The sequence below is a fragment of the Pipistrellus hanaki genome (genome assembly GCF_964339955.1).
Source record: "Pipistrellus hanaki genome assembly, chromosome: 5".
NCBI classification, from domain to species: Eukaryota; Metazoa; Chordata; class Mammalia; order Chiroptera; family Vespertilionidae; genus Pipistrellus; species Pipistrellus hanaki.
The window spans coordinates 2,017,825-2,028,902 of NC_140507.1; positions in this window are offsets into that span (position 1 = coordinate 2,017,825).

Sequence of the window (11,078 nt, forward strand, 5' to 3'; positions counted from 1 at the left end):
TGCAGCAGAAACGGCCCGGCTGAGGGCTTCGCTTGGAATTAATTCTCAGAGCATCGCTTCTCCGGCCTCCCATGGGGAAGGAGGGTTCTGACACCCCCACAGTGCCCGGGAACGGACGGAGTGACAGTGATTCCAAGGTGTCTGTTGTCATCTCGAGGGTAACAACTGCAGAATAATGGAATTATACATACCTTGTTAGTGGAGCGGAACTAGGCTAATTAAAATCCTCAATCCAACCTTAAAGCAATGCAGTTTGAAAGTTAATAATAAAAGCAGGTTGAAAAACTCCACTTTGAGAATGAAGTACCATATGACTGACCACGTTCAGATGGAAACTGCGAAGGCAACCAAGCAAGCTTTATTTTTTTATTTTTTTAACCAAGCAAGCTTTAGGACAGAATGAGAGGAAAACTGCTTCGTGTCAGCGCACCACGCAGCACGCACAGAATGACAGCTGTGCAGTCCCAGCACCTTCATCAGGAACAAAGCAGGCTGGGACTTGAACTCCAGCGGCAAGCCCAAACCAGCCAGATGACAGAGATAAGGCCCACTCCGACGGACGTGCTGCGATCCACACGGCGGCCGCTCCCTCCTCCCACCCACCTCCTCTCCCGCCAGCACGAAGGCGGTCTAACGTGACTGCTGGGCGGGGTGCCGTTCTCCCTGAGACGTACGTGTGAACCCTGGTTACCAGAGGCCCTCGTTAGGCCTTTGCTCTTTTTTTAAAATTATTAAATATATTTTTATTGATTTTAATATATTTTATCTATTTTTTTTTTTACAGAGAGGAAGAGAGAGGGATAGAGAGTTTAGAAACATCGATGAGAGAGACATCGATCAGCTGCGTCTTGCACGCCCCCTACTGGGGATGTGCCCGCAACCAAGGTACATGCCCTTGACGGGAATCGAAGCCAGGATCTTTCAGTCCCCAGGCCATGCTCTATCCACTGAGCCACACCGGTTTTGGCTCAGTGTACATTCCTGACAACCTATAATTAAGTCCCTCTCTCCTTCCCAGAAACTGGTCTTGCAGAGCCTGTCACTGTGGACAGTGCCTGCCCCGGAGGGAGGGTTATTAACCCTGGCGCCAGGCCAGACCCTCAGATACGGCCTGGAGACCCCAGCACCTGGGGGCCTTCTCGCCAGGCCTGTGAAAAGGACGGAAGCTTAATCCATGTTTGCGGGACAAGGACCACAGGGAGACCTAAGGGAGGGCCCCATGCATGTTCCTTCTCTCAGATTTGGAAGGCTGTTCCCCCAGGCCGCCGGTGTGTTAAACAGTGTCCCTCCATCTTTGAAGCGTCCTTGGTTTCCTTCGTCTTCTGCACGAGTCAGCTCACGCTCCTTCTCCCGGTCACATCCCCCTCCCACTCCCTTGTCTTGTCTGGCTTCGCTGCCCCCCGCCATCCCGGGACAGGGCCTGGTGGCAGGAGGGCAGAGCGAGGAGGAGTTAGGGAAGCGGGGCTCAAGCACCGGCTCACGCTGGGTGCCACTTGGGGTTGGTGACTCAGGGCCTCCCTCCACGAGGGGACAAAGCACCCTGGGGTGAGCTGGGACAGGAGCAGCGGAGCTCTATGGGGGAGGAGCCCGAGGCAGCCACATGACATTGGCTTAAGGCAAAGGTGTCTCCCTGGGTCTCTGTGCTTTGTTGGGGGGAGGAGGCAATCAAGAGACAAGTCAGGCCCTGGCCAGTTTGGCTCAGTGGATAGAGCGCTGGCCGGCAGACTTAAGGGTCCCGGGTTCCATTCGGGTCATGGGCATGTTCCTTGGTTGTGGGCACATCCCCAGTAGGGGTTGTGTAGAGGCAGCTGATCCATGTTTCTCTTCCATTGATGTTTCTAACTCTGTAACTCTCTATTCCTCTCTGTAAAAAAAATCAATATATATATATATATATATATATATATATATATATATATATATTTTAAAGAAACAAGTCAGGTGCTCATGCTTCTCTGGGTTTGTCTCTACCTTTAGGAGCATTCTCTATATTGTGTCTGTGACATCCATCACACATACCCCCCCACAGTAAGTCGCTGGTCTTTTTATTCTGGTCCGGGGCTTTTAAGCGATGTAAATGTTCCCATCGTTATTCTGCCAAATGGACTAATGCTGCCCACCTTCACGTATGGATTCCAAGTAACAGGAAATTTTCCCCATCCCCAGTTATGGAGGAATTCCCCCGAGTTCTCTCCTAGTACTTGTATGGCTTCATTTTTTACTTTTCACCTAAATCTGATTCTTTTGTGATGACTGGGTGTGCAGTATGAGGAATAGATTTCATTTTCTCTGTTTCCATGGAATTGGCCAGGTGTCCCTGAAAACCTATAATTAAGTCACTATCTCCTTCCCAGAAACTGTCACACAGTAAAGAGCCCTCTCACGGGCCTGCGATGCTATCTGTTCTGGGTACTTACTTGTTTTGCATCTGCAATCAGTTTGGTTCCTGGATTTTCTTCCATCTATGAATGGGCTATTTTATTTTTTACTTTTTTTTATTTTTTTTATTTTTATTTTTTTTATTTTTTACTTTTAAAAAAATATATTTTATTGATTTTTTACAGAGAGGAAGGGAGAGGGATAGAGAGCTAGAAACATCTATGAGAGAGAATCATCAATCAGCTGCCTCTTGCACCCCCCACACAGGGGATGTGCCCGCAACCAAGGTACATGCCCTTGACTGGAATCGAACCTGGGACCCTTGAGTCCCCAGGCCAACGCTCTATCCACTGAGCCAAACTGGTTTTGGCATATGAATGGGCCATTCTAATGATGGGTGCTGTGTATGTGTTCTAATATATTGGAATCTGGCTGTGTTTCAAGCATTATCTAGCTATTCTTATTTGATCTTTTCTACATTATAATCAGCTTGTTTCTAATTCCAGGAGAAGAAAATGCACGATGTTTTTATTGAGATCATTTTAAGTTTATAACTTACCTTACGGAGGGTGCACATCTTTATGAATTGTCGTTTTACCCGAGAATGTGGCCTGTCTTTTCATTTGTTCATCTCCCTTTTTGTCCTCCTTTTTCTCTTCATACGAATTTTAGGTATTTTAAGATTATGCTTAAGTAATTTTTTATCATAAATGGGGTCATCTCTTCCATTACCTCATTTTTCTTCCATTATATCTTTTTAAAAAAATATATTTTATTGATTTTTTACAGAGAGGAAGGGAGAGAGATAGAGAGCCAGAAACATTGATGAGAAACATCGACCAGCTGCCTCCTGCACATCCCCCACTGGGGATGTGCCTGCAGCCAATGTACATGCCCTTGACCAGAATCGAACCCGGGACCTTTCAGTCTGCAGATTGATGCTCTACCACTGAGCCAAACCTTTTTCGGCTTCCATTATATCTTTTAAATGGCTTTTGCTTACATAGATTTTTGCATGTTGATTTTATGACCTGCTTCTTTTTACAAAATTCTATTATTTTGTGGTAGTTTTCCTATTGATTCTTTTGCATATTGAAGAAATAGAAATGTCAGCTGAAATTATATAGTTCTCTTTCTTTGCTCTAATTTGCTTTTTTGTGGCCTTACTTTAGTGGTAAAGCTACTAGTGTTTCTCATTAAGATCAATCCTGATTTTTGGGATGAAGTATACGTATTTTTTATCCTGTTAAGAAAGCATCCATTAATTTCTATTTTATATAGTATTTTTAAAAATCACGAATGGGTGTTCATTTCATGTCTCTCTGCTTCTATGAAAATGGTCCTGCAGTTTTTCCCCTTAGTCCCATTGATGTGGCAGTAATGATTTTCCCAGCACTGACCTGAGCTTACAATTCTGATGGAAACTCCAGCTCACGGCTTACCGGCCAGCATGGCTCAGTGGTTGAGTGTTAACTTATGAACCAGGAGGTCACAGTTTGATTCCTGGTCAGAGCACATACCGGGGTTGGGCACTCGATCCCCAGTGTGGGGCGTGCAGGAGGCAGCCAATCCATGACTCTGCCCCATCACTAATGTTTCTCTCTCTCCTTCTCCCCCTTTCTCTCTGAAATCAATTAAATATATATATATGTAGCCCTAACTAGTTTGGTTCAGTGGCTAGAGTGTCAGCCTGCAGACTCCAGGTCCCAGGTTCAATTCTGGTCAAGGGCATGTACCTTGCTTGAGGGCACATGCCCAGTAGGGGGTGTGCAAGAGGCAGTTGATCGATGTTTCTCTCTCATAGATGTTTCTAACTCTGTATCCCTCTCCTTTCCTCTCTGTAAAAAATCAATAAAATATATTAAAAAAAAAAAAAAAAAAAAGACTGCCTTATTCTGTCCTGAGCCCACTATGTAGGCAGGGAGGGACCTGGGAATTACTGCAGGGGTTCCTTCCTTCGGAGTGAAAATACCGAGAAAGGGTGCCTCTGCGTCTTCACCTGGGGAACGGGGAGAACGACCCCTCTTTGGGGACTGGCCCGGGGACCGAAGGGCAGGCGTCAATCACGCCCCCTCACCTAACGGACTCCCTGGGCCGAGGCCTGCAGCCAGGCCGGGCCTACAAGGCTGGGCAGCCATCAGCCGGGCAGCGCCGGGGGCAGGCGGATCCGGTGGGAAGCCGCCAGGGCGACTGCCACCCGCCAGCCGCTCCGGAAAGGCTGCGCTCACGGCCAGCCCGCGGGTCACCAGGGCCACCGCGGTGCTCCTCTGCCGCTGGCCGCGGCGCCACACCCACCACCACGCCAGCCTTCGCTCCAGCCGCCACTGTGGCAGGAAGTGCCTCCCGGATTACCGGAAGCCGACTCGGCGCGGAGGCTGCTGGGAGTTGTAGTCCTCCCTCCCCAAGATCAGGGGCAGCTACGCAGTGTTGCGAGGTCTCCCAGTGCCGGACCCGGGCTGGCCTCGGTGGCTAGCACCCGGGACCTGGTGGGTTTTGAGGCCCCGGTTGCAGGTCGGGTTGGCGGCTCCCTCCGCGCCAGGCGGTAGAGCGGACACGCCTGGCCGACTCCACGCCGGGGAGGGTGCTCCATGCGGCCGGGGGCGGCTGCACCTGCCGTCGTCTGCAGAGAATCGGGGTTCCTGTCTGGCTCAGGAGGGTGCTGCAGGCGGGTCTCCCTGCATCTCTGTCCCCCCCGCAGCTCAGCCACATCCGAGTTCACATCCGCAGGGACCAGCGACAGCCTTGCTGGGTCAGTGGGTGGCCAGCTCTCCCGCGAACGTCACCCCTCTTTCCCGACGGTGGATTTGCTTCTGTCCCTTGACCCTGAGCTTCTCCGCGCACCCAGGTCTCTGGATTCGGCTCCGGTGGCCAGGCTCCCTCGGGGCAGGAGGGACTGACAGGAAAGGCCCCCTTCTCCCCGGCCCTCCCTCACTGCGTGGACCCGTCTACGCAGGCTCCGAGGTCGGAGGCTCGGGGTGATGGTTATTTCAGGGATCTGCATGCCTGTCTTCCCTCCACAAGCCTATTTTTTTAAAAATATATTTTATTGATTTTGTACAGAAAGGAAGAGAGAGAGATAGTTAGAAACATCGATGAGAGAGAGTCATTGATCAGCTGCCTCTTGCACACACCCTACTGGGGATGTGCCCGCAACCAAGGTACATGCCCTTGACCAGAATCGAACCCGGGACCTTTCAGTCCCCAAGCTGGCGCTCTATCCACTGAGCCACACCGATCTCGGCCCACAAACCTACTGAGTATCTGAGTCCGAGTCCCTGGAAGCACAGGTCCCCTCCGCGGCTCCCAGCCGCGGAGCTGCGGTCAGGCGAACAGAAGGGCCCCCGAACCTCCGCTGCTCCTTGTTTCTTGTCCGTTACACTCCCAGGGTTTCCTCCTTTTCTCCACCCTCGTCTTCTGAGTCCAAGGTCATTAATGTTCAGTTTTATTTAATGCGTGTCTTAGCGCTGTGGTTTTCCTCGGTGTGTGTACTTACCCACCAATGTTGAAAGAATGTCAGACGGTGATGATGCTCTAGGGAGGTATTGGGTCGGCAACTAAGTAATTGCGGGTTTCACACATGTATGGCTTCAGTTGAATTTTTAGGTTTGCAGACGTAGTACAAATGTAAAACACCTTTTGTTATTTGATAGTTGGCTATTCAGCTGTTAATCAGTAAAAAAAGTTTTTTGATCTGTTTTGTAGTTTTCGTTTGGCGTTCGTTGAAAAATGGAAAATCAAAAGGAATATTTTCATCATATTTTGCTTTTTTATTTCCGCAAAGGGAAAAACGTATCGCAAGCTCATAAAAAGTTATGTGCTGTTTATGGTGACGAAGCCTTAAAAGAACGGCAGTGTCAAAATTGGTTTGCCAAATTTCGTTCTGGTGATTTTTCACTCAAAGATGAAAAACGCTCTGGTCGTCCAGTTGAAGTTGATGACGCCCTAATCAAAGCAATAATCAATTCGGACTGTCACAGTACAACACGTGAGATTGCAGAGAAGCTTCATGTATCACATACATTCATTGAAAATCACTTAAAACAACTTGGCTATGTTCAAAAACTCGATACATGGGTTCCTCATGAACTGAAAGAATCACAGTTAACGCAACGCATTAGCAGCTGCGATTTGCTAAAGAAACGTAATGAAAATGATCCATTTTTAAAACGACTGATAACTGGCAATGAAAAATGGGTTGTTTACAACAATATCAAGTGGAAAAGATCGTGGAGCAGGCCAGGTGAACCAACTCAAACAACATCAAAAGCTGATATTCATCAAAAGAAGGTTTTGTTATCAGTTTGGTGGGATTACAAAGGAATTGTCTACTTTGAACTCTTACCACCCAACCGAACGATCAATTCTGATGTCTACATTGAACAACTAACGAAATTAAACAATGCAGTTGAAGAAAAGCGGCCCGAATTGACAAATCGAAAAGGTGTTGTATTCCATCATGACAATGCAAGGCCACACACATCTTTGGTCACTCGGCAAAAATTAATGGAGCTTGGTTGGGATGTTTTGCCACATCCACCATATAGTCCTGACCTTGCACCATCGGATCACTTTTTGTTTCGATCTTTACAAAACTCCTTGAATGGTAAAAATTTCAATAATGATGATGATGTCAAATCGTACCTGATTCAGTTTTTTGCTAATAAAAACCAGAAGTTTTTTGAACGTGGGATTATGATGCTGCCTGAAAGATGGCAAAAGGTCATTGATCAAAATGGGCAATACATTACAGAATAAAGTTATTTAGTTCCATGAAAAAATTGTCTTTGATTTTCTTTAAAAAATCCGCAATTACTTAGTTGCCGACCCAATATATATCCTATAACAAAAGGCTACTCTGCAAATTGTCACCGCCACAGGGAATTCAACCCAGGACTTCAACCAGGGGGCGGGGCCGGCTGGTCAAAGGCCTGTGGCCCCTCCCCCTGGCCAGCCCCAACCCCTTCAGCCCAAATTGGGGCGGGCTGGCCAGACCCTACCGTGCACAAATTCATGCACCAGGCCTCTAGTTTATATAGAACATACTTAATTACAATGTCCATCTGTAGCTACAGTAACTGTGATTACTGAGCTTTGGTGTATGTGAATAAATTAAACCAGTAAGTAATAGGAGGTACCAGGACAATCCCATGGCTATTCAGGGGTTCTGTGCCTGCAGAGCTACAAAAGAAGAATTTTACTTATCACTGAACATAACGGTGACCTTGTAGACATATACCCCATAATATCTAGAATGACATCTGTTGAGACTGTCCACACTAATTCCTACCCTTTTGTCTTTGCAATATACTTTATAATGGGGACAACCTGAATTCACTATTAAACAAGATGGCCACACACTGTATCACATACCCTTTGGGGTTTTTTGTTTGTTTGTTTACTGGCAAGTATGACAGAACCCCCTGGATCTGGAAACCGACACTTCCCTGACATCTCCTGACATCACACATGTAACTTTTGTTTGTACTTGTATTAACTGTGTGTACTTAGGATTCCTTTCTCCGGCAAGCTGGTAGACTGCCTAATGTGAAAACGGTTTGACTGGTGACCACTACAAACAATCTATATATATAAAACCCTAAGCCACCATTACCACAGAACGGTGGAACAGCTAGTCTCTATAGTGCACACTGACCACCAGGGGGCAGATGCCAGCCAACCTCCCAATCCCTCCCCCTGGCCGGCAAGCCCCAATCACCTGATCGGGGCCTGGCCCTCAGGCTGGGATGTGGAACTGGGGATGGGTGGCGGCAGACATGGCCCCTTTCCCAGGGAGGCTGAGGGCTGGCTCCTCCTTGGAGCTGGCAGCCAACCTCCTGGGTCCCTCCCCTGCCCCTCCCTCCCAGGTGGCAGGTCCCGATCACCTGATTGGGGCCGGGCCCTGGGCTGGGCGACGGCAGATGCGGAGGAAAGGAGGAGGTGGGAGATGGGGTGGCAGGGAGCCTAATTGGCCCTGATCACCAGCCAGCCTAGGGACCCAACCTGTGCACGGATTTTGTGCACGGGGCTTCTAGTCTATATATCTAAAAGCCCAAGCAACCACTCCACTGTTCAACATAGCTATGATGTGCACTGACCACCAGGGGGCAGACGTCCAATGCACAGGCATGGAAACATGGAACAGACTGATGAATCTCAGAGGGAAGGGGACAGGGAATGCGGGAAGAAATTATCCAAAGATCTTATATGCATACTAGAGGCTCTGTGCACAGACTTGTGCACTGGTGGGGTCCCTAAGCCTGGCCTGCAGGGATCGGGCTGAAACCAGCACTCCAACATCACCCAAGGGGTCCCGGATTGCAAGAGGGTGCAGGCTAGTCGGAGGAACCCCACTGGTGCACGAATCTGTGCACTGGGCCTCCAGAGAACAATAACAGATAACTTTCTTTCCTGGGCATAATTCAGCTTGTAAGGAGATGAGTGAAGTTCCAGGTGCCAGCTGGGCAGAGGAAACTTTAAGCCACAGTTAAGTGTGTGAGTTGATGCTGCAGCTGCCTGTGGCTTTAATTTTATCAAAAAAACTTGGGTGTTAAAGACTAACAGATGATGTAAAGCACAGCCCTGGACACACAAGACAGAGAATTGGCACTGAAATAACTCAAATTCAGAAATTTCAAAAATCCATGTTCTTGTCCCAGCATTAAGAAGGGATTCAACTATCTGGAGAAAGGCTGTGTGTAGATTCAATAAGGAGTCCAAAGACGAAAGATAGTTTTGAAAGGCACTGGGGGTCAGAGGAATTTCAGCTAAAGGAGCTAAAGACTCTCCTTGACTCAGGACCCCGTGCTTTTTATTAACACAAATTGTCCTAAGGCAAGGTGGAGATAATACTCTGCAAAGGGTAGGGTTGAGAGCACTGTCAGAATGGGGAAGAGCCTACAGCCAGCCGTTCAGGTGTTTGGCCAATAGGAGGCAATAACATGTAGACTGACATGCCCTAAGCTGTCTGGGAATAAACAATCATCCTATTCAGGTTGGGGGAAGTGCCCTCTAGCTACTCCGACAGGTAATTACATGTGTGAATCAGCCCTTGTTGAGCCTCCACGTTTCATCAACCTTTTGTTAAACTCTTGTGATTATGACATGCTGGAATTGGCTCCTGGCAGCCAGGCACGGAAGGGTGAGGGACAGACTAGAGGAAAATCTGCCCATTTGCACAGGAGGCTTGTCTGTCTCTCCCTGGATTCTGTGGGAAAGAGTTTATTACTCTGCTGATTCCTAAGCCTTGACCAGCAGCAGCTCACATGAGTGAGAATCTCGAATTTGCCTATTCATGTCCCAGTTAAAAAACTGAACAATCGACACATATTTGTCCTGGCCTTAAAAAAAAAACAATTTACAGAAGCAAAAAAAATATTTCTGGAGGAAGACATATTCAGCTCAGGTTTGTCAGGATTCTTAAATACTAACCCCAAATAAGTTCATAATGCAAAATTATAAAACATGAGGAACCCAGCCACCAGGAAAGTCAACAGACATTTTAATAAAATAAGAACTACAAATATTTTAGGTAATAGAAAAACCAGACATTTTATTAAAATGATTGATTATCTTTAGAAAAAATTAAAAACAGCCCTAACTGGTTTGGCTCAGTGGATAGAGCATCGCCTGTACTGAGGGGTCCTGGGTTCCAGTCAAGGGCTGGATCAATGTTTCTAACTCTCTATTACCTTTTCTTCCTCTGAAAAAAAAATAATAAAAATTAAAAATTAAAAAATAAATCAATAAAAATATTTTTTAGTCCTAGCCGGTGTGACTCAGTGGAAATGAAAAAGTCACTGAAATTTAAAACTCAACATGAAAATACTCGACGAACATAGCAAACGGCAGATCAGACTCAGCTGAAGGGAAAGCAGAGCTTAGCAACTCAGCAGAGACAGACAGGAATGTGAACCAGCGGGAAACCCAGACAAGGCAGGGAACATGGGAGAAAAGCAAATATTCAGGGAGATAATGGCTCGGACTGGACGGCAGACGGGAGTCAGATTGGGCAGCACCGTATGCGCACGGCTGGATAAACAAGGGAATTCTCAGCTGAGCGTGCGCCGCACTCACTGCCTTGGACCCAGGAAGAAATTATCAGTCCCCCGGAGCCGCCCCGCGGGCGGGGGCGGGACGGTCCCAGCGCCCCGCGTCCCGGGCCCCGCCGCCAGCCCCGCGCCCCGCGCCCCGCCGCCAGCCCCGCGCCCCGCGCCCCGGCCTGGGCGCACTATTCCCCCCAGGGTGCCTCCCACCAGGGTGCCTCTCCCCCCCCCGAGGGTGCCCCCCCAAGTTCCTCCCCGAGGGTGCCTCCCCCCCAGGGTGCCTCCCCCGGAGGGTGCCTCCCCCCCCCCCAGGGTGCCTCACCCAGGCGGCATTCGGGTCCCACTCCGGGCGCAGGATGGCACCACGTCCAATGGCGGGGCAAGCGGCCTGAGCACCGGGCCGCCACCTGAGCGCCCAGAAGGCGGATGCGAACCCCCGGCCCCCGCAGCCCGGGTGCTGCTCCCGCCGCCCTGGGCCTGGGGCACCCGGGGACCCCGCCGCCCGCGCAGCCAGGCCGCCCTGATGCCGGCGAGGCCACCGCCAGGGGAGGAAGGCGGCCGCCCCAGACGTGCTTGTCGCTGGCCTTTCCCGAAAGGGGACACCCAGGTCCTCTGTCTACTGCTCGCTCAGCACCGGGGCTGCGGGGCTGCTTCCCG